The 26,600-nt window shown below is 40.1% G+C and overlaps 1 long non-coding RNA gene across 1 annotated transcript in view; it reads right to left on the bottom strand.

The window, feature by feature from the left end:
• Positions 1-3,160, bottom strand: part of LOC144827799 (uncharacterized) — a 76,748-nt gene extending 73,588 nt beyond the window's left edge. The window contains exons 1-4 of the long non-coding RNA XR_013610383.1: positions 3,125-3,160; positions 2,682-2,747; positions 2,540-2,599; positions 630-705 (exon numbers count right to left, since the gene is read on the bottom strand). This is a non-coding gene — a long non-coding RNA (uncharacterized LOC144827799). The remainder of the gene's footprint in view (positions 1-629; positions 706-2,539; positions 2,600-2,681; positions 2,748-3,124) is intronic.
• Between the last annotated feature and the right edge of the window lie 23,440 nt (positions 3,161-26,600).

Below are 26,600 nucleotides of genomic sequence, written 5' to 3'. Positions count from 1 at the left end.
GTGACGGAACCACTCCGTCACGAGCCGCGGTGGCGCTGTGCTTGTGACGGAATAGTTCCGTCACGGCCCCGCCCGCCTAACAGAATGGTCAGCGCAGGAGCAAAAGCAGCCGTCACCAGCACAGCACCACTGCGGATCGTGACGGAATGGTTCCGTCACGAGCATGCAAGCGGGTAATTGTTCTTGATTGTATTGCCAGCTGGATGTCTATAGTGTCCAAGCTGCAAGTCACAACTTGTAGGGGAACAGAACACAGGTAGCAGTAGTATGCAAACTCAACCAGTCTTTTCATTAAGGGATTCTACACAGTTGCTCCCAATGGTCAATTCTTTTTCTGGAAAATGGGCATTTTTATCCATTACGTGCCTTAGGCCACATAAGGCCAGTTGGCTAGACCCTTGAGAAGAACCTACAAAACATGAGTACAAAGAAACACCGGATAATGGGTCCAGACCCATCCTAAAGTGACATGAGCAATTTGAGAAGTAAATTCATACCAAAGGCCTGAAAGCTTTTTAAAGGTTTTTTCTATAAACAAGGGTTCTGCTTGCCCAACATAGGTTATCTGTGATCTTCCCCACCTCACATTCCCAGTTAACTATGAGTCAAAGTACCAGTAATTAACTTACCCCAGCCTTTTTGCTAGAGATCCACCAATGGGTTATCTGCACACAAAGGTTCTTTGATTGGAGCCATTTCATTCCACTGTAAAGGAAAGAGACTGGTTAAATTGTTTAAGGACTACCCACACTTCAAATCATATTTGGGCAATATTTACGAGAAATCCATTTTCACTTAAGATTAACATTTAATAAATATCACGACGCTCTAAAAATGCCTGGAAGTAATTTGCAAGTCACCATGCAAAAGTATGACTTTTAAATCTGAAGCGAGTTTTACCACAGGGAAATGTTTTACTAGCACTATTGTCAGGGGTGGTTCCTCTGCTAAGGCGGAGTAGTGTTGTCTCACTGCCTTTTTTCAGCACGCCAAAAAAGGAAAAATAAAATGATAATAATGAGATGTTATCATCATTTTATTTGTCTGTGCAGAGGCAGTTTTGTGGAGTGGGGATAGGCTGTGCAGGGGGGAGGAGAAGTGGCATCCTCCTAAGTGTACACTTTCCATTTTCTCCACCCAGGCTGCTTTACAGCTGGAAGGAGACCATTACCAGGCTTCCATTCCCCATCTATGTGCTGAACCACGGTGCTCAGACCAATTACAATGCTGCATTGCAGCATTGTGAGTGGCTCAGGGGAGCCTGGGTGCTTACCAAACACAAAGCTGCATTGCAGCATTGTGATTGGCTCAGGGGAGCCTATCCAGCTTCCTGCTCCAACAGAAGCCAAGAAGCAGATGGAAAAGGGGTGGCAGCCGTCCATCTGGCCGGCCAGCAGGTGAGTATATTTTATTATTTTAGTTTTTTTAAAAACCTGCTAACTGTATATTTATAATGGCTACGCTCTGCACCTCATGGACACCTCCCTTGTGAGCTTCAAAACACTACTTCTAGGTGAAGTAGCTAATGCCAAAAGTAGGATTTTTGAAGGTGTTGAAAGGTTTACTTTTGGCATGTTATAGCTTTAGCTTTTGACTGCAGAAGGGCAGCAATGAGGGTGATAGAAATGTATACTGCGGGCCACATGTAACTTCAGACTTTTATGCCACTGGTGCGACTTATGCACCCCAAAATACATCAATTAAGGTAAGCTAATACCTTCACCTTGCTGGCTGACAGGTCAGCGTGCATGCCCTGGAAGGTTTCTAGAAGCTTAGTGGGCCATTAAATTCCAGTCTCCACTTTGTGTTTATTGGCACTGGGGGTGGGGGGTTACTGTGGGTCTCTAGAAATCAAAACAAGGCTCCACTGCTGCACTAACAGATGCAGGAAATAGGTTTGCCACATTCTGTCAAGAAACGAACGTCCTTTCTGCTACAACTAAATAGCACAACCTTTGCAATGTCTTAAGAGACCACAGTTACCACGCAAAGGACAGTAGTATATGGCTATGCCTGCCATGAAAAAAGACATGGTAAATTCATTGATACTGCATGAGAATATACTTGCTTAAAGATCTCAGTTCTGCGTTATACAAATGAACTCACCCACATTAAAGACACCAACTGTGTTTCAAGTCTCCTGGACAAAAAGGCATTCATCAATTTTCTGTGGAAAGTCAGCCTTAGACTCCCATCAACGCCTGCCAGGAAACATTTAAAAGCCTTCTGCTGAATGACTACCTGTGGAATACTAAACCAGAGACGTTGGTTTTCTTGGTTAACAAACCATCTGTCAGGCTCCGCCTATGTCTCTTCGGAGCTGTGCTGAAAGACCCACACCTTCCCCGGAAGAACCACCCCAAAGTCTGGAGAGAACACAGACCATTAAGGTAGTTTCACCGGGGAGGGAAAGGAAGGTGACAGCGGGGAGGGAGATCTGAAATGACAAAGCTATTAGAATAAATCCCCCCGTACCCGCCTTACTCTAACACTCCTCCTGGTTAAACACAAGGCTTTTACTACGTACACTTCCTCCTACCTGTAAAGGAAAATAATGCGAGGAGAAGAGACTCGAGAAGGTATCAGGGATTCTGCTCAACTGTATAAGAAACAAAAGAACTTGCATGAAACCCTGCTTCTAATAACTACTACGCTATATGCTCGTAACACTCCACACATACCATCTCATGGATGCACACACAGCAGTAACATAATCCCTCGAACTTGATACCCCTCACTCGTTTCTCCTGCTTGAAAGAGAGATAAACAGGGTTGTGGAGAAAACATATAAAGCCAACAGGGTTAATACTTTCTTAACGTTGTTTGCATACTAGAAGCCTGTATGTTTCTAGTTCAGTGTTAAATAGTCAAAATGTCTGGTAAATCTGGCTATTGTTATAGCCACAGGGAACGCAGCACAACTGCGCCTTGCAACTAAAACAAAGCAATCCCCGGTCAGGGTTATCAATGTTCGTCTGAAGGGCTCAGACCGTAACAACTCTCTCAGCCGAGAGAAACACGGGGAGTTCGTGATACACGCTAACTGCGTGTTCGAAAGTCTAGAGCTCAAACAGAGCCGTCTGAGAGATCCAGGGCACAAGGGAACAAAGATTTGAGGGCTTACCGCATCCACAGCTTACCGCCTACACCTCAGGAATATTCTGAATTATCGGTGCCGCCGATGGTTCTTGCGCGGTCTTTTTTTTCCGGATTTACGACGTGTTCAGCGTCTCTTGCGTGACGCGATTCTCAGCATGCCGGGAAATGTAGTTATAATCCCGATCCTCTGAGGTCTGCTATTGTTTGGCGGTGCTCTGCGTACGGAGAGGGTGTTGTGGCTCCCTGCCTCTGTGGGGTGAGGTTTGACACCATCACTAGTTCCAGATGAGTGGACCAATTTCTGGCCAATGTCAATATTTCCATACATAATTGAATGACTGGAAAAGGAAGTCTGCAATCTTCTCCGTGAGTTTGTTTAAAGTAAAGGTTTGCTGCACTCCTTCCGAGCAGAGGTTTCTACCATATGCAAAAGTCTAGTTAAAAATTGGAGCTATCAAAACAAAAACGAATTTAAAACGGTAGACAAAGTGATAGTGCAAAGGGAGGTGATGATTAGAAACTATTTACATTTGTAAAGACAAAGTTTATTGAAATTGAGTGGTAATTATAAACATTGATCAGCAATTAAAAAAGGTTCATTGTCGGAGAAGACCGTTTGACGGAGAGCTGAGGATCACGTCACTGGGGGCGGAGTTTGATTTATGTCCAATGGCTGTTGTGTGGCTTTTGTCTCTCTACTCCTTGAAGGTACTTTACGATTGAGAAGATGATTCTGTGATTTGTAGAGTTTAGGCAAGCCAGAATGGCTTGCCAGCAGGAGTGCACCCCTAGCTGGTTCCAGAGAGCATGTACAGCCACTGTCTGCGTATGTTTAGAGTTGAATTACAGATGCAGATGATGTAGACCATATTTTCTGTTGCAAGGCCACGTAATGGGAAGGTCGTGTCCCCTTCAGCCCTTAACCAGGAACTGTTGTGCATTTTAGACTGTAAACTCCTGAGGTCAATAGTTCAAATATTAGCTTTTTATCCTGCAATTTAAAACTTCACCCAGGTACTGCTGTGGTCTCAGGGTCCTGTAACTGGTTACTATGAACTAAGCATATTATGTTTACTACTTTTAGTATTCACAAACTCCGAATTTAAAAGTGTAAGTTACATGTCTCCACCGTAAAGTAAAGTAATTGGCCTACTCTAGTATAGGTTGGTGATGACCCTCTCTAAACTCCACCTTGACCCCCCCCAACCCCTCTTACCAGGATTGGACTGGGACAGAAAATAGGCGCAGCACTAAAATAAATGTTGCCACCATTAGTGAATCGATAGCTAAAGAGTTACCCAAGTTTTCAAACTGAGTCAGTTTTGAACTTGTAAACACAAGCTGTATAAGTGTTGAATGTTTGACATTACAACGCATACATTTACAACGTATGCCTTTACAATGCAGTTTTTACATCGTAACATCCTTTACAACGCACTCCATTACATCGCATGACACTACATTGCATTTTTAGAAACTACCTTTACAACGCATTCCATACATCTCAGTATACCTTTACAATGCATACCATTACAATGCATACCATTACATTGCATGTAAGGTATGTATTGGATAGTATAGGGGTAAAAATTACTATTCTAACTCCAGGGGGTGCAAAAGTAGGGTAAGTGTTGGATAGTGTAGGGGTAACAATTGTTATTCTAACTCCAGGGGATGCAGCAGTAGGGTACGTTTTGGATAGTGTAGGGGTACTATGCTTTGTAATGGTATGCCTTGTACTGGTATGCGTTGTAATGCCTGCATTGTAGTGACATGTGATGTAGTGTCATGCGTTGTAAAGCCTGTGTTGTAGTGAAATGTGTAGTAAATGATGTTGCAATATAATGACTGCGTTGTAAGTGTAGTGTGATGTAATGGTTGTGTTGTAAAGGATGTTTCCCATAAGTGTTTTGTTAGGCATAGAAGACTTCATCTACTTGAACTTGCTATAGGCATTGTTTGTTTCAGTATTCTGGGAATTCAGCAGTAAAAATAGACCAGACAATTAAACAGTCCCACAAACAGCCCACAAACTGGCCTACACACAGACCAGTCAGACCAGCCCATCAGGCACCTCCTGATTTCACTACAGGCCAGTCCGACCCTGCCTCTTACTCCTCCTTAACTCCATCCCCTTTAGGAGTAAGTCTACCTCTTTACCGCATACTCCCCTGTGTCACTCCCACCTTTACTTCTAGAACCTATACTTACATATACGTAAACTCTGCAGTCAGTGTAGGGACAGCAGAGTGGTTCAAGCTTGGTTATTTTCTGTACAATTGTGATTTAAAACTCATTATAGATGAGCAGCAGTCAGAGACTGAGGGGCATATTACCAACAACTAGCGATAATTATCGCTAGGTTGGCTTAGCGGCAATAATTTTATCGCCGTGTAGCGACGATTTTTATCGCTTAGGAGCCTTGATATTATCAAGGTTTATCTCCTAAGCGATAAAAATCGGCCGAAATGCATGAATATCGCTGAAAAGTCAGCGATATTCATGCATTACCGAGAAAATGCTCTTAGCCATGTTATCCACCTCCCATTGGATAACATGGCTAAGAACTGCTCAGGGCAGGTGTTAGCTTTTGGAGATATTCGCGCTAAGCGCGAATATCTCCAAAAGTTGGTAATAGGAGATAGTGATCTTAGTGACTGTTTCCAGTCGCTAACATCTTGGCACGCCCACTTTGCATGTCATTAGTGATAAATTTCTCTGATATGCAAAGCGGGGCCCAAGATGGTCGCTATCTCCTACTAGCTGTCGCTAACTTGTGTTAGCGACAGCTAGGTAATAGGGAGATAATTTTATCTCAGCTTTCTTGGCTTTTAAAGCCAAAAAAGTGGAGATAAATCCCTTGATAATATGCCCCTGAGCTTTTTTGGAGCTTTTGGCATTTTTATAAAAAGAATTCTCATTACATATTCAGGGGTTCGCCACACAGTACAGTGTCTAAAAAACTCTCTACCATCAGACTGTAAAGACTCCTAGTAGGGATGAAGAAATCCACATACAAAAAGATAGGACTGGCCTATCTTTTTATGTGCGAAGTCTCCGCCACGACTGCACAATTGTAAAATACTATTAGCAAAATTAAACTTGTGGTTTGTGAGTTTGTGAATACCAAAAATGCAGTAAACTTAATCAAAAGTGTACGTTTATTAGGCCTGGACAAAGGACTACGATACGCTCGCGGAGTTTGTGTAGTTTGCACAACTACGTGCTACGCGAATTGCACATAGCACAATACTTAGCGGGCAGTTTTTTGCTTGCTTACGGTCCTCAATGTCAAGTTGGCGACCGCGAGCGAGCAAAATAATATCCCGGCGAGACTTCTTCCTCCTTCATGATCAGCAACATCAAGTTGCTGATAGCGAGCGTGGAAAATAAACCTCCCAGCGAGAATCTCAACGCGGGGAGGTCAGGTTTCTCATTGCGAGTGATCGCGTATGCTTGTGACCGCTCGCGATGAGAAAGTACCAGTCTGCGTTGAGAAAGCTGCCGCTCGAGTACAAATCCACTCAAGCGGCAGAAAACGACCGCTTGCACTGTGCAAGATGCAATTTGCACTGATTGCACATTGTGGACAAGCATCCGGCACTGTGCAATTAGTGCGAACAGCATTTTACACAGTGCACTACGCAGTTCACGTAGCTACGCGTAACTTGCATAGTGCGAAGTGCACTTCGCGTAGCTACATGTAGCATGACTACGTAAACTACGCCCTTTATTAAAGTTTATGTTTGAGTAGCAGGCCTCCAAGTGTAAACTTGCTCCAAAAAGTAACTTACATATTTCCACCACCAAAGTAAAGCAATTGACTTACTCCTCCGTGGGTGGGTGACGTAATTTCCTAAACCCCTCTTTAACCTTCCCTAAACCCTCTTACTCCTCTCTAATCCCATCCTCTTTAAGAAAAAGACTGCCCCTCTTTCTGCTCGTTCCCATGCGTCCCTTCCACATTTGCCGAAAACTGTACTTAATGTTTCTAGAGACTCAGCTGTCGGGCAGAGACCTTACGATGTAAGTATAGGTAAAACGTACATTTTGTAATCATTCAAAATGTACAGCAAGGTGAAATTTGCGAGCAGACCCTTATGTTTTTTATAACCACTTTTTTGAAACAATGACTTCTGCTACTATTGATATTATTTATATCGAACAGGCAATGAATAATGAGTTATGATAGTCGTGAAGTCATAATTTTATTACTGAAGTTATAATTCTTTTTAATTACATATTAGCATTATCAGAAAATTATGTAGTATAAATAATTACAACTAGGCACTATTAAGGGTGTTACATAGTGAGATAAATACCTTAAGCAGAGTATCCAAGGCTGATTAATCGAATGAATTATACACCAGGTTTAAAATAGATTTAGCACGGATTTAAAGACGTTTGATAAAAACTGTACCAAAACTATACTGGACTTAATATTTAATCAGTAACTCTGTTCTGAAGAGCATCTTACACATCACTAGTGAAAAAGACTAAGGGCCAGATTACAATGTCAATCGGATGGAATGGAACCGCCCGAATATTAGTCAGCAGTTTCACCCACAGCATTAGGATTCAGCGATCGGATGCATCCGCTTGTGCGGCAGTAGGGAAAGCGCCACAGCACACGCTGCAATAGAAACATGTATGTTTTTTAAACATCCCTGTGCTCTATGTCAGGCACCACATGGTGCAGGGATGTTTAGGGGGGCACCATAGGTGCCCACTGGCCCCCATAGCGGAGGGCCTGGAGGGAAGAGGCCCCCCAAAGTCACTTTTTGCCTGCCTTTTCATGCCGGGAAGACCACAGAAAGCAACATCGTAAATCCTACGGCAGATCCGAGGCTGGCTTCGCTGTCATTTTAGGATTACTATTCCTCCCACAGCCATGGCAGGCTATGTGAGCCCGTCGGAAGAGGAGCAGAATTCTCACACAGATTTCCCTCCAACTACCAGTATCGTAATACAGTGGTCCGATGGAAACTCATGATGTCGGGCGGAAAGCCTCCGTCGAGCTTTCCGCCTGACATCATAATAAGTGCCTAATACAGCATTTTGAGGTACATTTGGCAAATCCACATGAAGCTCTTTATGTGTGCTAAATTTACAAGATTACTATCTAGAAATGGATACATCGCTCCCCATAGACATTATCATATTTGACAGCAGAACATGGGCTACTCACTTTACTCCAAAATGTAACTTATCTTGGAATTACTCTTGGCAAAATGTTAATTTTTCATTATGCAAACCTTACAGTGTATGCCCATTCACAGTTGGTGAAATTATTTACAAAGTTGAGAAGGCCTGCTCTAGTCAAGATAAAAACAGAACTTTTTTAAACATGATGTGATCATTTGTGACACTGTACTCACAAAGCATTAACCTGGGATGTAATAGACATCTCAGCTTTTATTTGTAGCTTGTGTGTTAGCGCATGATTCTGGTGATGGCTCAGCTGTTTCCAGCATGCTGGCACCTCACTAACTCAAGCTTAAAAAAATAAACATGTTACCCACACAGTACTCCTCATGTCACCATTGGCAGGGCATAGATAAAGACAGTGAGAAGTTCTAATGGGACTAGAGGTAATAACTGCTGCTGGCCTTTGATAGTAAACTGTCATCCACAGAATGAAAATGTTGGTGGTAAACGTCTAGTAATATCTTTGCAACAGTGGAGGAAGTGTGTTATATTCGAAGGGTTAGTTATATGCCTTAGATTCCTGGTGTTTAAATATTTAAATACATAACAAAGTTAAATCATTTAAACATATTTAAAATAAACATATATTTGTTATAGATAAATAAAATGACATTAAATTGAAAAGAAAAATCATATCACAAAATTATTTTAGGACATTAAACATTTTTAATCAAAACCACAACAAATACAAATATTTGTTAAAGTTTTGATAAATGATGGATTACTTATAGCAAATAAAACAACAAAAAATAAAACATATAAACCATGTTTTCAAAACTGTATATTGTATATACATCAATCAAGGCTATTTGTACAGTATGCAGCTACCTCAACCAAGGCGTCCTGGTGGCCAAAGCAAGACTGGAACAATAATCTTGATTATCAGGCCAGTTCTTTATCTGTTTCAATATTCTGTTGCAATTTCTTTTCAGTAAACGCATATAAGAGACAGGTTAGTCCTCAACAGTGCTTGTATTTCCCTGCTTAGTTGTTGTTTATTACGTTGTTTAGGAACATATGCTGCCATTAATTTCTTTGTAAAAAGTACCCATTTTGGTATTGCAGTGAGAGTATCCCCTTCAAAGCAATGTTCAACCAATGTTAGTGCTATATTCATAATTGAGGCCTTGGAACCCTCCGACCAATAAAGCCTCCTGTAGTCTATAGTTGTCAAAGCAAGAGTAAATAATAGACTGGTCAGCTTAAACTATGCTTGACGGAAGAGCCATGTTTTAAAATCTTTCTTGAATACCTAATCTCTCTCGGCTGAGCAAATGTGGGAAGGCAGTGAGTTCCAGAGCTTAGCCATCCGTACCGAGAATTACCTGCCACCTCATTGAGCTTTGGGATACCTCGGAATGAAAAAAGTTGCAGGTGATTAGATCTCAGGACTCATTACTGATGGTACAAGCTAAGCCTATTTCTGAGGTATTATACCCCTGTGCCCTTTAAGGCTCTGAAGGAAAATATCAGGGCTTTAAACTCAACCCTCTTGGCAACCAGGAGTGAATAAAGTTACCTCAAATGGGGGGGAGATGTGATGGCGAAAAAGGACCCAACGAATGATCATAGCTGCCACATTCTGAATTATTTGTAATCTAAGGAGCAGAAAACCTGGAACCCCCAGGTGTAAGCAGTTGTCATAATCAAAGTGTGAGGTCACCAAGACATGGACAATGATCTTTTGGTTCTCTTATGGGAGAACACTCAATAGTTTTCTGGCAGATCTTAACAAAACAGAAATATGCTGGAATTGGGCTGCAAAAGAGAGATCGGCATCAAACCTGATTCCTAGATTTTTAGCAGACGATACCACTGTACGTGGAGGATTCAAAGCAGAAGGCCACCAAAGGCTAGATGGGGGATGCCACCTGACTAAAAGAGAGCACCTCAGTCTTGTCTACTTTTAGTTTTAAAAAGTTACTATTCATCCACTAAGAATTAACAAATATCTTTTAAGCACTCCTTGAAATTGATATTGGCTGCTTCGGAGTGTTCTCCAAATGAAAACACAAGCTGCATGTCATCCGCATATGAGACAACCTTCACTCCCCAGGATTCGATAAGAGTGGCCAAAGGGCTAAATATAAATTAAAAAGCAACTGGCTAAGAGCAGAGCCCTGTGGCACTCCAGAGACTAACTGTTTGGATGAAGATGAAAAAGGGCAAAGGAAGACCAGTTGAAATTGATCTTTTAAAAAACACCACAGCCGCGATAAATCCATGCCCTGAAAACCAAGATGACTTTATCTCTTCAACAGGATTGAATGAGCTACCATATCGAATGCTGCCGGAAGATAAATTAGCACCACCATAGCAGAAGCACCACCGTCCAGCGACTCTCTGAACGTTTCGGACACTTCCAGTAGAGCGGTCGCCATGCTATAACCTGAAACATGGAAGCCAGATTGCATGTCATGCAGCAAACCATTGGCTTCCACAAAGGAGGATAATAGGCGCTGCACCATCTTTTCTAAGATTTGTGTGGGTGCCGATAGCAATGAGCTTTGCCTAAAATTGCTAAGCAATGGGCTTTTTGAGTAGTGGCTGCAGGAATGCCTGTTTTCATACTGCAGGGAAGATGCCGGATTTCAGAGAGGCTTTCCAGATTTGATTCAACAATGGATTTGCACTGGACACCTCTATTTTGAGAAATTGATGTGGGCATGTATCCTCTGGGGAGCCAGACTTACAATTCAATAGCTCCTTGAGTGAATCTTTTTCGGATATTGCAAGAAATTCCCCCAAAATAGCCGGAAGGTTGTCGGATGAGGGGGCAGTTCCTTCTAATCCAGCTTCTGGCAGAATCAAAGAGTAAAGTTTTTGAATTTTTTCCTCAAATAAACTCAGAGACACTTGTGCAGGGAGCATTAATTAACAGTTAATTGCAAAACAATACATAATTAAAATGCAATTTACTCAATTAAATAGTTTACATAAATATTTATCAATTAAACATGTGATTAACTTGAAAATTATAAAAATTTTAAAACAGCTTATAAATAAAATAACATCTAACCCTTTTCCCCTACAAACCCTAAAACCCTCTTCTACATTTTTTTTAAAATAATTAAAAACTATGCATTACAAATACAATTGAACAATTTACAGAATTATTTACCAATGTATTATTTAATTAACATACACGCATTAGTTTAAACAAAAACAAAAAAAATCTTAAAGAATGTCCCATGATAATACCATACAAACCCAACAAGCCTCTTCTAAATAAAAAATGACTAATATACATTTTAAAGATTTACATTTCACAGTAAACATGCAGAAGTAGGATCTTCCTTGGCTTCTGTCATTGAGGATTCCTTTTGAAGAGATCTCTGTACGCACTCAGTATTTCCTGACCTAAGTTGATGTCTAAAAGGGAGATTAAGGGAACCCTACTCACTAGGAAACCAGGGTAATTGATTATAACAAGAAAACCACAGTTCCTGTGGAATTGTATATGTATACGTCTGGATATACTGGTGCGCAATCACGATAAAAGGATTATATTGATGTCAAAGAAAAAGGAACCAAAAACACCAACGGGTCGATTCCGATTCGGGAAAAAAACCGTTGGTACGATTTTTATCCGGAGCCCTCTCCGTACGAATCGTACCCGTCCGTCTGAGTCGCCTAGTACGATCCGTATTCCGTGAATCTGTCCAAATCGTCGCGATCCTTACGTATTGCAAGGCTGAAACCGTGAACCGTACAACTCTTACACATGCCGTATGACTCCTACACATGCCGTACGAGCCGACGAGTACCATCCGGACCGGGGTATGAGGTCGCGATTCATACGGTCCATGTCAGGTAAGGGCGAGTCGTACGGAAAAGCACACAAACACATACACACCGTACGGTCCGTACACCCCTTGATCGGAGATATACGGTGCGTACCCCTGCGATCATGGGGTGTACGCACTGTACCCCATGTATGATGGGTGTACGCACCGTACCCCATGTATGATGGGTGTACGGTGCGTACACCCATGGTACCTGGGGTACGGTGCGTACACCCATCGTACATGGGGTACGGTGCGTACACCCATCGTACATGGGGTATGGTGCGTACACCCATCGTACATGGGGTACGGTGCGTACACCCCATGATTGCAGGGGTACACACCGTACCCCTGCGATCATGGGGGGTACGCACCGTACCCGGGGGGGCCGTTCCGTACCTGTTTCGGCGCAAACTCTGCTTTTACAGCTGTTTTCAGCTCCCGTAGAAAAAGGGTCGTACGGTGCGTACCCAACACGTATCGTACTTGCTGGGTCGTAAAAACCAGCTGCGAACCGTACCGATGTCGCGTACAGTGGGTTCCGATGGAGAATCGTATGGAGATTAGAGTCGTACGGTATCTGTACGACTCGTGCGGAGTACGGCTCCTGGTACGAATCGTACTTCGTCGTACATACGGGGGACGTTGCAGGGTCCGCTGTTTGTAGGATATGTAACAAGGGAGGGCCCTGTGTGTGAGAGATGCGTGTGCACTCTCATGGGGTGCTGCCTGTATCTTACCTAAAAATTGTAGGGGTTGCTGGTTGTACGAGCGATGCTTATTACCGTCAGTCTGCAAAGGTCTGCTGCCAGTAGTTGGTGCCACAGAGTGGACATGCGTGGTAGCGTAATTAGAGATCAGAGGAGCAGACCGGGACCATGCACAGGCATCTGAGTGATTGCCGCGGCAGAGTTATCCAGGTATCGGTAGTGCCCAATAGAAAGTGAAAAAAGATGGACATGAGGGGTGTCCAGGAGTGCAAAAGAGGTTGGCACAGTGTATGGGTAATAGTGCAAATCATATTAAAAGGTGGGAGTACTATTGTAAAGATATTGGCAGTGAACGTGTGGGTTAATAAGAGTACAGAGTGCAGTTGGTAAGGTAAGGTGCTGTACATATGTATAGTCAGCATGTGTTATAGCTAAAAGCCACAAAGAGGTGTCGGCATAGAGACATTTTCAACATATGGTGTAGTCCATTTCATGATTAACAAGGTATTCGTAACGCGTTAGTCATCCGGCAGAGACTAAATTTGAGCACCAGAGTCTCATTGAGTAGGTCAACACTTTTAAATGAACAAATTGAGAGAAATATACATAAAAAATACGTAAAAAATAGATCCCGTACATTCGTCCAATGATTACAATCGGGGTAAAGGCAGAGCAAACATAGTTTTACACTAATATTCCTTATGGGTATCAGCAGAGGGCTTGTGAAACAACTATGTCCAAAGACTGCGTATATGAAGTCAACCAATATATATGACAAAATGAAGAATAAACTCAAAGAAAACCCCATGTTGTACTATACTTGGTTAAACTACACATGGATGATGGAGGGATCCATCAATTATAGTGATATACAGAGTCTTTATATGGGGCACTTCCAAAGCACACCAAAGGAGGTACAGGCATGGTGAAACGTTACATTGACACATGTCATATCTGGTTGGTAACTAGACATAATATCGACTCCACAATATCGAATGGACAAAATATCGAGTTAAAAATATCGACAATAATAAAATATCGATAACAAAAATATCGTTGAGAAAAATATCGATTAAAATAATGATAAAAAAATATCGAGTACATAAATATCGACTCAAAAATATCGACAAGACAAAATATCGATAAATAGTCAAAGTAAAAAATATCGACAATATGTAAAAAAAAGGTATAAAAAAAAAAAAAATTATTAATAGTAATATAAATTGTAGTTAATGTTTAAGAGCGGGATGTTGGGTTAATAGGGGATAAGGGTGGGGAGTAATTTAAAATAAATAATTAATTAATATATGTTTGTAAATATTTTTTATTAGTAATTAATTGGTAATTAATTAATATTAATTAGTTAATTAATTAATATAATTTTGTACATATTTTTCATTAGTAAATAATTGGTAATTAATTAATATTAATTAGTTAATTAATATTAATTAGTTAATTAATTAATATAAATTTGTACATATTTTTTATTCGTAATTACTTGGTAGTTAATTAATATTAATTAGTTAATTATTAATAATTAGTTAATTAATTAATATAATTTTGTACATATTTTTTATTAGTAATTAAGGAGTTAATTATTATTAATTAGTTAATTAATTAATATAATTGTGTACATATTTTTTATTAGTAATTAATTGGTAATTAATTAATATTAATTAGTTAATTACATTAATTAGAGTTATGTTTTTATATATAATATTTTGTTCTTGTTAATTAATTAATGGGAAAAAATAATATTAATTATTACATTACATTAATTACAGCTAATGTGCTAATATATTAACTTCTTTGTTATTGTTAATTAATATTAATTAGTTAATTACATTAATTAGAGTTATGTTTTTATATATAATATTTTGTTCTTGTTAATTAATTGGGAAAAAATAATATTAATTATTACATTACATTAATTACAGCTAATGTGCTAATATATTAACTTCTTTGTTATTGTAAATTAATAATTAATTGGTAATTAAATAATATTAATTAATTTTGGGTAAAGGAGTATTTTTAGGGTTCAGGGTCAGTTTTGGGTTTTTGGGTAAAGGGGTATTTTTAGTGTTCTGGGTCAGTTTTGGGTTTTTGGGTAAAGGGGTATTTTTAGTGTTCAGGGTCAGTTTGCAGTCTTTAGGTAAAGGGGTATTTTTAGGGTTCAGGGTCAGTTTTGGGTTTTTGGGTAAAGGGGTATATTTTAGGGTTCAGGGTCAGTTTAAAGTTCTTGGGTAAAGGGGTATATTTTAGGGTTCAGGGTCAGTTTAAAGTTCTTGGGTAAAGGGGTATTTTTAGGGTTCAGGGTCAGTTTTCAGTTCTTGGGTAAAGGGGTATAATTTTGGGTTCAGGGTCAGTTTTCAGTTTTTGGGTAAAGGGGTATTTTTAGGGTTCAGGGTCAGTTTTCAGTTTTTGGGTAAAGGGGTATTTTTTGGGTTCAGGGTCAGTTTTGGGTTTTTGGGTAAAGGGGTATTTTTTAGGGTTCAGGGTCAGTTTGAAATTCTTGGGTAAAGGGGTATTTTTAGGGTTCAGGGTCAGTTTTCAGTTCTTGGGTAAAGGGGTATATTTTTGGGTTCAGGGTCAGTTTTCAGTTTTTGGGTAAAGGGGTATTTTTGGGGTTCAGGGTCAGTTTTCAGTTTTTGGGTAAAGGGGTATTTTTTGGGTTCAGGGTCAGTTTTGGGTTTTTGGGTAAAGGGGTATTTTTTAGGGTTCAGGGTCAGTTTTAAGTTCTTGGGTAAAGGGGTATTTTTTGGGTTCAGGGTCAGTTTTCAGTTCTTGGGTAAAGGGGTATATTTTTGGGTTCAGGGTCAGTTTTCAGTTTTTGGGTAAAGGGGTATTTTTAGGGTTCAGGGTCAGTTTTCAGTTCTTGGGTAAAGGGGTATTTTTTGGGTTCAGGGTCAGTTTTCAGTTTTTGGGTAAAGGGGTATATTTTTGGGTTCAGGGTCAGTTTTCAGTTTTTGGGTAAAGGGGTATTTTTAGGGTTCAGGGTCAGTTTTCAGTTCTTGGGTAAAGGGGTATTTTTTGGGTTCAGGGTCAGTTTTCAGTTTTTGGGTAAAGGGGTATATTTTTGGGTTCAGGGTCAGTTTTCAGTTTTTGGGTAAAGGGGTATTTTTAGGGTTCAGGGTCAGTTTTCAGTTCTTGGGTAAAGGGGTATTTTTTGGGTTCAGGGTCAGTTTTCAGTTTTTGGGTAAAGGGGTATTTTTAGGGTTCAGGGTCAATTTTTTTTTTTGGGTAAAGGGGTATTTTTAGGGTTCAGGGTCAGTTTTGGGTTTTTGGATAAAGGGGTTTTTTTAGGGTTCAGGGTCAGTTTTGCGTTGTTGGGGTACAGGGATATTTTTAGGGTTCAGGGTCAGTATTGGGTTTTTGGGTTACAGTCGTACAGGGTAAATATAAAATAATTTTATATTAAATCAATGAAATGAAATTATAAAAAAAAAAAATCCCTGATAATAGTTTGACTGGAGTACGAATAGCAATTATTAATTGGTCAGTGTCCAGCACCTTCCTTGATATTAGCTTGACTGGAGTAAGAATAGTAATTAATAATTGTTCTGTGTCCAGCACCTTCCCTGATATTAGCTACACTGGAGTTGGAATAGTAATATATATTTTTTCTGGGTCCAGCACCTTCCCTGATATTAGCTAGACTGGAGTTGGAATAGTAATTAATCATTGGTCACTATCCGGCACCTTCCCTGATATTAGCTTGACTGGAGTAGGAATAGTTAATAATTATTGGTCAGTGTACAGCACCTTCCATGATATTAGCTTGACTGGAGTAGCAATAGTAAATATTAATTGGTCAGTGTCCAGCACATTTGCATATAATTGTACATTACCGTGTTATTATATTACAAAATAATGCAAAATGGATGTTTTCACAATCTTTATTACATTTTTTTTATTTTTTTATGTGTACTACAATACAATCACAATCAAAAAGAACATAACATTTTTATTAATTGTAGGATTTGCAGAATAACACATTATCATTTATGTACATGTTGTACATTATAACACAAAATTATTTTACATTTTTTCTGTAAATAAACATATTTATCATCATTAACTTTGAGTAAAAAGTATTTATATTGAAATAAATAAAAATCAAGTTTTTTTTCAGCTTCTTCCATTTATATTTAATAATGTTAATATTATATATTAATATTATTAAATATACATTTTTTAAATTTACATTTTTATAAAGTAAAGTAACATGATAATTATTATATTTGCTCAAGATATGGAAATACAAAGTAAGACATTTTTTGGTACATATTTCAGACAATGTTGTTTTTAAATGAAACATATAAATATATTATGTTGTAAACTTTATAACTGTATAGGATAAGAATATGTTTTATAATAATATCTGGTATTGGCAAAAGATTATTTATGCAATTATATACTTTTATAATACTTAGAAATTATTATTAAACATTTTGTAATAATTAATAAAAATAATAACAATGATATGTATTATTATTATTATTAATTAATAAACATAATCATTTATCTCTTCTTTTCTGAAAAACATACATTCAGAGAAATAAATATACATTATTTCAGGCCATTGTTTATATATTAAATGGTTATAATTGTTTTATTAATAACAATAAATAAGTTATATTATTTATTATTATTAATTATTACCATAAACAATTATAATGTTTAGTTATAGACAAACACAAAGTTATTCCAATAAATGTACACAATAAGAAATTATTTACATATATTATTTCAAGTGTTACATAATTTTTTAATATTATTAATATATAATAATTACTATATATTAATTAATATTAAATATATTTATATTTTTCAAACAGTTTAAATTATAATGAGTCTAGTGTATTAATTTGTTAAAATAACAATGTGTATGTATTATATTTTTTTACTATAACATTGTATTTTCTATGATACCTTTTCAAAAATGGTTTAAGGGGACTACTTTTTTACCGCGTAAGGTTATTGCGCTTCATTCAGGACTGGAGAAGCTCGCGGTTGGGAGTTGCTTCTCGTGGAGAGAGGTAAGGTTAATTATACATACAATTTATAACTGAGTGGTAATGTTTGAGGGTATATTCGAACTGTGTAGTGTTTTTGTGTGTATGTATGAATTGTTTATGTAGCGTTTAGGTGAAATGTCGTCGTTATAGATGCGTCGTGTATGTTTTAGTTCTAGTGTTATTTTAAGTGTTAGGAAATGTCTTCTTACATGGTTAATGTTAATTGTGAGTGTATTTACAAATGTTATGGGCTATTTGTGGGTGGGTTTCGTTATGTATGTTTTTTTCCAGGTTCCGGTTCCTCGCATGAAAACTACATGGAAGGAAGCGTGTTTTTTTCCGGAGAAACTAATGTATGACTTATTATGGTTATATTTTGACATGTATCTCCTATTTTTCGTGTTTGCCAGGAGCGGATTTTAAATTTTTAAACATTTTTCGGGTTTTTGGAGGGTTTCGTATTGGATTGATACATTGATATGCGTGACCGTTTTTTAAAAGTTGTGTGTATATCACTTTAAATACTAAAGTGTCCACACTACTGTTTTCGGGATTTCCTGGAGCGTTTATTTCATTTTTACATAATTTTCGGGTTTTTGAGTGTTTCTCATATTGGAATTGTCCTACATTGCAATGGATTGTATGGATTGTATTTTGCTTCATTACGTCTTTTTCATCTACAAAAATTGTAAGTATTAAAAGTAGTTTTTTTATTGGGTGGGAAATGTCGATCTTTATGTCATGTGTATGTGTGATGTAATTATAAATATTGCATATTTGTTCAGAAATAATGTCCCAAATTTTGATAAGTTTCTTAAACAAATATGTATTATTTATAATTGTTTAGAAATGTTTATGATTTTTATATTTACCATTATTGTAAGAAGACATTAGTATATTTTATAGACATTTTTATAGTAGGCTTTTAGCTATTATTGACAGGTATTCTAATCCTCTAGTTGTAGGATATAGTGTGACTTGACTTTGCAGTAGTCGGAACATTTGTTTAGTTTGTTTAGTTAGTTTTGGACCAATTTGGGTCACAGATTGTTCCATTCTTAGTTCTTGATAGCTTTGTTCTTTTTTCAAAGCTTCTAGTAGGTTATGGAATGTGGGTTTGGCTCTGCTTGTGGTAGTTTGGAAAGCATTATGCCACCCTTCTACACTATTGTTTGTTTTAGCCTCTTGGTTTAAAGTACTAAGATAGACATTCCACCAAGGGATTTGGAATTTGGGTTGGCGTCGATGTCCAGATCTGTGGAACCTTCCCACCCAAGTATGTTCGAAATAGTCCAGTAATGGGGTTAGTTTATCTTCATTCCTCTTGTAATATGTGCTGTCAATTAATAAATTATAGTGTTCAGCTACATCGGTAACAGGAACGTAGGCCAGTGCTATCAATTTTTTAATTTGATAGGCAAAGGTGCTATCTGTTGAGTATAGAATACTTAAAGTTGATTTCTGGAGATGTCTCCATATGCTCTGATTGAAATGATAGTAGCAACCCTGCATTGCTGTGTGGGGAAATGTTTTCAAAATGCTATTAATCATAGCTAATTCAAAATCAATAATTATTTTTTGTGGAAAATAATTATTGATTTCATTTTTGAGAACATTTAATAATTCTGTATAAGTGTTTTGCCGTTTGTTAGGTAGCAAACAGTAAATGAAAGGGATGTTATAGTTATGGTATAAACCGTGGATGGAATATAGTTGATAAAAAGGTTATGGGCATGGTTTAAATGTTCCATCCATCATCCATTGGGGACACTGTTGGATTTTTCTTAAATTACTTGCAGTTGCAAACATTATGATTCTGTTTGTACTGCTTTCATTGTCAAAAAGGATAAATGTGTCTTTATTGTGTGTGATGCACATTTCTGGTGAAATAATAATTTCCTCAAAAGTAGTAGGGTTGGGTTGGGTTGTGGTAGTGAGTCTTTTAGTGTATGCAATTGTGCGTTTAAGGGAGTCAATAGAGGGTAGTTGACCTGAAGCATGGGCTGGGACTTTTAACAGTTCTTCTTTAAGGATTTGTGTTGTTGGTTTATCACTTTGTGTGCTAGCAGTTTTTATACTTTCTAAAGCATCTCTTATTTCAATTTCTGTGACATTGGGGGGATGATTGTGTTCCCTGGTAAATAACACATTAGTTTCCTCAGTAGTAGCCCTTCCATAACATTTGTTTGAGTAATATTTGGTACATTTCCAGAAAACTTTTCTACCACTTTGTCTTTCCTGATTATAAACATAACCCATATAACATAACAGTAATTTATTTTTCTGTGACATAACAAATTCTGCACCTTCTGTCATTTTGTTTTACTTGTTCTAGGAAAGAGTAGAAAGAAACAAAATCAAAAAACATATATTTCACTTTGTGGTGTAAACATAATTAAAGATGTTTTTATACTTACAGTTACTAAAAGTAGTAATCACAAATGCAGAACTGTATTTTGAAGGATTTTCTTGTATGTATTTCTTTATTTACTGTTGGTATGAAAATATAGAAATGCTAAGTTAATGTTTACACATAACAAACGTTTTTCCTAGGAAAAAGCAGTTTCCTATTTTGCTTAGTAGTACATTTGATGTAAACATTACATATACTTACTTGTTTAAATAGTTGAGTTGTAGTATTTGGTGGAGTACATCAAGGTAGTAAAGTTCAGATCTGTAGAGAAGATAGAATAAATAAATGTTACATATTATAAATAATATTTGGAACCGTTGGGAAATTGGAAATATTTAAAAGTATACAAACTTCTAAATAAGTTGTTTTGTTTGCTGTAGGTAGAATAGATGTATGATGTATTCAGAATATCTGTAGAGGAAATATAAAATAAATAACATGGTGTTAAGAACATAGTTTTCGTTTTTTTCGGAAGTTTTAGACAAATTACAAGTATACTTACATTTTTTACAAGGGTAGTCTTGTCTTTTGGTATAGTTGATGTTGGATGTTTTTATTGGATCTGTAGGGAAGATGTAATATGCAAGATATGTTGTTTAGAAAATAGCATTTTTAATATTGGGTGTTTACTAACAAAAACATATATACTTACATGTTTAATTAGTGTAGTTTTATATATTTGTAGTGTTGAAATAGGAAAATCTCTGAATATCTGTGAATAAAATGTTTAAAATCAAGAATGAATCTTGTGAAATAGTGTTTAAAAACAGCAGTTGGTGTATAACAGAGCATTAATATATACTTACTATCTTATTTTCCAGGTGAAGAAATAGGAGCATGTATTAGGAATTTATTTGGAGTAGTTTCTATCAGAAATTTAGGAGGAGATAAAAATTAAATAAGTGAGATAGTTAGGAGATATAAGTAAAAGAGTAGACTACTAATTTAGATTTCTAAATAATGCACTGTAACTTACTTGAATATTTAGCTAGTGAGCTGGATCTTTAAAGATGTTTGTTCAGGAACAAAATCTTCAGAGTGTTGGCATCTTCTTTCTATAGAGTTAGCAGCAACACATGGTAGAATGTATGTATCCCTTTTATAGTATGTGTATTTTGTGTGCTTTGATTTGATTGGTTGTAGGATGAAATGAAGCATTGTATAGGCTAGTTTGATTTTTTTTTGTTAATTGGTGTGTTTGTTGATGTGAGAATGGTGGTATGTGGTGATTTCCGCATTAAAGCAGGTTAGTTGTTAAATAAAATAGATGTGTAAGTGAAAAGAAATAATGAAAATGTTAGTTAAATGTAAAGAATATTTTTCAAATGATAGAACGCATTTAATAGAATGTATAGCAAATGTAGATAAATAGGAATGTTATAAAAGTAACAGGTATTATATGTAAAATGTTTTTGTATAGAGCAATGACTTTTATTGACGATTAATATGGTATTTTAGACATGAAAGGGTACAAAAAAGAACTCAATATTTTATTTGAAACAATATTTTTGTACTCTATATTTTAGTAGTCGATATTTTTGTAGTGTTAGGGGTAATTTCATGAAAAACGATATATTTGTAGTCGATATTTATTAAGGCGATATTTATGTACTCGATATTCTAAAGAGTCGATATTTTTGACTCGATATTTTTGTAGTTGGTGTAATAAGTATACAAAGTCGATATTTTTGTAGTCGATAATTTTTCAACGATATTTTAGCAAGTCGATATTGTGACCGTCGATAATATTTCAGTGATCCATCTGGTTATGGGACCAAATGAGGAAACAAGGTATGAGGGTGGCTATGTCAGGTTAGTGTTGCAACAAAGCCATGCCTTTCCTCCGCAGAATTGAGTCCTTGGTTTATAGAGTCAATTCTGTCTATCCAGTGACATTCACTCCTCTGTAGAATTTGTGTGATGTCACCTCCTCTCTCAGGGATTATGGCAGTATCAATCACTTGCCACCTGATCTCATCTGCTGTGTGATGTTTCTCATTGAAATGGAACACCAGCGAGGCATTTACAACTGATCGTCGTATTTGGTTGTTGGGTTTGCTCTCTGTAAAGTAGTCCGCAGGGACACCAGATGCAGTATACCACATTGCATGTAAAAAAAACTCGAGGGTATGTGCACAGTTGTTGTGTTTGAAGGTGTTGGTGTTCTTAGTTTTGGGGCAGACTACGCAGTTGCCACATTTGTGATGGCCTTTTACCTCCGGTAGGCCCCAGGTGGATTCAAGAGTATTACACTTTAGTTTGGTTGTTTCAGTGGATGATCTAATGAGGTAGTCCTTTATGTTTTTACCACGTTTGTAGGCGAACATGGGGACCTCCATTTGCAGGTCAATGCTTTTAATTATATTCCAATGCTTGGTAATTAAATTAAGGACTTTGTTGGTATGGACCCCAAAAGTAGTAACCCAGACTAGTCTATTGAGTGGTGTTTTCTCTTTGGTGGTAAGGAGTTCTTCAATTTTTTGATAACCTCTCACTATTATTTTGGCTTTGAGTGTTTCTGCCTCACGCATGTAGTCTTCTTTGCGGGTACAGTTCCTTCGAACTCATAAGAACTGACCAAAGGGTAACCCATCTCTGGGTGCCCGAGGGTAATGGGTTCTATAGGCTTGTAGCTTGTTTCTTTCAGTGGGTTTCCTATGGAGTATGGTATAAAGGTTCCCCTCTGCTTGTTGGATGTTGAGGTCTAGGAAGGCTATTGTGGATTTGTGTAAAGTAGCAGTGAAGGTTAGGTGTGTCTGGATATTGTTGAGGTACAATAAAAAGCCATTAAATTTAGTCTCATTGCCACACCAGATGAGGAAGATGTCGTCTATATATCTATGCCAGCAGTTGATGTTGGAGCGTTGTTGATTTGTGATGCTCAGTGCATATGTATGTTCTATGTGTTCCATGTAGATATTCACTAAGATGGGAGCGAAAACTGCGCCCATGCTAATGCCGGAGCATTGTTGGTAGTACTCACCTCCTGATACAAAATAGTTCGTTTGTAAGGAAACCCGTAGTAATGAGTTTATGAAAGAGGTGGGTACCTGTAGGGGTCTTGTTCCAGTTTCTAGTAGCTGTTCTATGACAAGGATAATCTCACTTTGAGGGATATTGGTATACAAAGACAATGGGGTCGATTCCGATCCGGTAAAATAATCCGGCGTACGAATCGTATTCGTAGCAGATTCCGTATGAATGGGAAACTACCGTCCGACCAGCGAATTCCGATCCGTTTCCATTGATTTCTGTACGATTTGCTACGACCCGTACGAATGACATTCGTTTACCTGTACGAATAAGCCTCGTGCAGACCACCGTACGAATCGTTATCAGTCCGTACAAACTCACTATTCCGATTCGGAACGAAATGCCTGAGCGAGATACGTACGGGCCAAAGTATTCACGCTTCTACATAGATTCGTACGGGACATTCGCCTCACTGCAAGCTCCACCAATACATACTACACGCACACCCCTCGGCCAAGCCTACGCGAACACCCCCACCCGCCAACGGCCCGTACTACTCACTCGCACGCACAAGTACGACACGCACACCCCCGCAACAAGCTTACGCGAACACCCCCACCCGCCAACGGCCCTTACCACTCACTCGCACGCACAAGTACGACATGCACACCCCTCGGCCAAGCCTACGCGAACACCCCCACCCTCCAACGGCCCGTACCACTCACTCGCACGCACAAGTACGACACGCACACCCCCCCAACAAGCTTACGCGAACACCCCCACCCGCCAACGGCCCGTACTACTCACTCGCACGCACAAGTACGACACGCACACCCCTCGGCCAAGCCTACGCGAACACCCCCACCCGCCAACGGCCCGTACCACTCACTCGCACGCACAAGTACGACACGCACACCCCTCGGCCAAGCCTACGTGAACACCCCCACCCGCCAACGGCCCGTACCACTCACTCGCACGCACAAGTACGACACGCACACCCCTCGGCCAGGCCTACGCGAACACCCCCACCCGCCAACGGCCCATACCACTCACTCGCACGCACAAGTACGACATGCACACCCCTCGGCCAAGCCTACGCGAACACCCCCACCCGCCAACGGCCCATACCACTCACTCGCACGCACAAGTACGACACACACACCCCTCGGCCAAGCCTACGCGAACACCTCCACCCGCCAACGGCCCGTACCACTCCCTCGCACGCACAAGTACGACATGCACACCCCTCGGCCAAGCCTACGCGAACACCCCCACCCGCCAACGGCCCGTACCACTCACTCGCACGCACAAGTACGACACGCACACCCCTCGGCCAAGCCTACGCGAACACCCCCACCCGCCAACGGCCCGTACCACTCACTCGCACGCACAAGTACGACACGCACACCCCTCGGCCAAGCCTACGCGAACACCCCCACCCGCCAACGGCCCGTACCACTCACTCGCACGCACAAGTACGACACGCACACCCCTCGGCCAAGCCTACGCGAACACCCCCACCCGCCAACGGCCCATACCACTCACTCGCACGCACAAGTACGACACACACACCCCCCCAACAAGCTTACGCGAACACCCCCACCCGCCAACGGCCCGTACCACTCACTCGCACGCACAAGTACGACACGCACACCCCTCGGCCAAGCCTACGCGAACACCCCCACCCGCCAACGGCCCATACCACTCACTCGCACGCACAAGTACGACACACACACCCCCCCAACAAGCTTACGCGAACACCCCCACCCGCCAACGGCCCGTACCACTCACTCGCACGCACAAGTACGACACGCACACCCCTCGGCCAAGCCTACGCGAACACCCCCACCCGCCAACGGCCCGTACCACTCACTCGCACGCACAAGTATGACACGCACACCCCCCCAACAAGCTTACGCGAACACCCCCACCCGCCAACGGCCCGTACCACTCACTCGCACGCACAAGTACGACACGCACACCCCTCGGCCAAGCCTACGCGAACACCCCCACCCGCCAACGGCCCGTACCACTCACTCGCACGCACAAGTACGACACGCACAACCCCCCAACAAGCTTACGCGAACACCCCCACCCGCCAACGGCCCGTACTACTCAAACGCACGCACAAGTACCGCAAGCACACATAACGCCAACACCAAAACGACCACAAGGACCATGCTAACGAGTCGCACTACCACACTGAACATGTCTCCTGTGTACACACCTTTGACAATCAATGTCCTGGTCACAGCCAAGCAGCCAAACAGAGGACAACACCAACACCCACCCCATATAACACCCACCCCAACAATTCAAATTAAGCCACACCCACCATTTGACCAATAAAAGGGACCACACATACAACCCATCATCCTTTGCAACATACCCATTCTTGCGAGGAAACAGAGAGCACACCAACAATTGCAGCCACATACCTTCACACATACACCCTATCACATCTACACCAACACCACCCACTTCACAATCACAAACACACACCCTCATCCATACACACCATCACACCCTCAATCACATACACCTCACACCATGACCACACCCAAGAATCCAAAATTCACTAACCCGGAGATGGAGATACTTACTGATGAAGTCATCAGAGTCGAGCCGCAGCTGTTTGGCGCATTGGTCAGGCAGACCAGCCTGGCAGAAAGAACACGCCTGTGGGAGAGGATTGTAGACCGGGTCAATGCTGTTGCACCCATCAGACGCACCAGGGATGATTGCCAGTCCAGGTGGTACGATCTGCGGAGGATGGTGAAGAAAAAGATGGCACAGGATTACGCCAATGCACACCACACTGGAGGCGGTGGTCCCCGCAGACCTCCTGTATACCAGCCCTGGGAGGAGAAGGTCATGGTCCTACTGCCAGCGGTGGGAGTACATGGAATAGAAGGAGCCATTGAGTCTGGTGAGTGTACAAAAAACACAAGTTACATGGGTAGACTAACAACAGTGCCCAGCAGCATGGGGTGGGTGGCCATGACTCCAAGCAGTACACAACCAAATGGTGGTAGTTGCAAGGGGGAGGCACATAGGGTGCAATGTGTAGGGTAAGAGGCTGCTCTCATGCCATATGTCCCAGGGACACACACAAGCATAATGACCAATGCACAGGGATAGGTAAATATCTCACAAGATACAACACCACAGCTTCTAAATATTTAATATTTGCTGACACACCTTACAGAGATGCATCATTTTGTGACAAAGTAAGGCAGTGTAGCAAGAGAGCAAGCACAATCTACCTGTCTCTATCCCTGTCTCACCCTCTGTCTCTGTCTCCCTCTGTCTCTGTCGCCCTCTCCCTCGGTTGCCTTCTCCCTCTGTCGGCCTCTGTCTCTGTCTCCCTCTGTGTCTGTCTCCCTCTCCCTCT

This window comes from Lissotriton helveticus, chromosome 4_1, assembly GCF_964261635.1.
Source record: "Lissotriton helveticus chromosome 4_1, aLisHel1.1, whole genome shotgun sequence".
Classification (NCBI taxonomy): Eukaryota; Metazoa; Chordata; class Amphibia; order Caudata; family Salamandridae; genus Lissotriton; species Lissotriton helveticus.
This window is presented reverse-complemented; position numbering and strand designations above follow the sequence as displayed.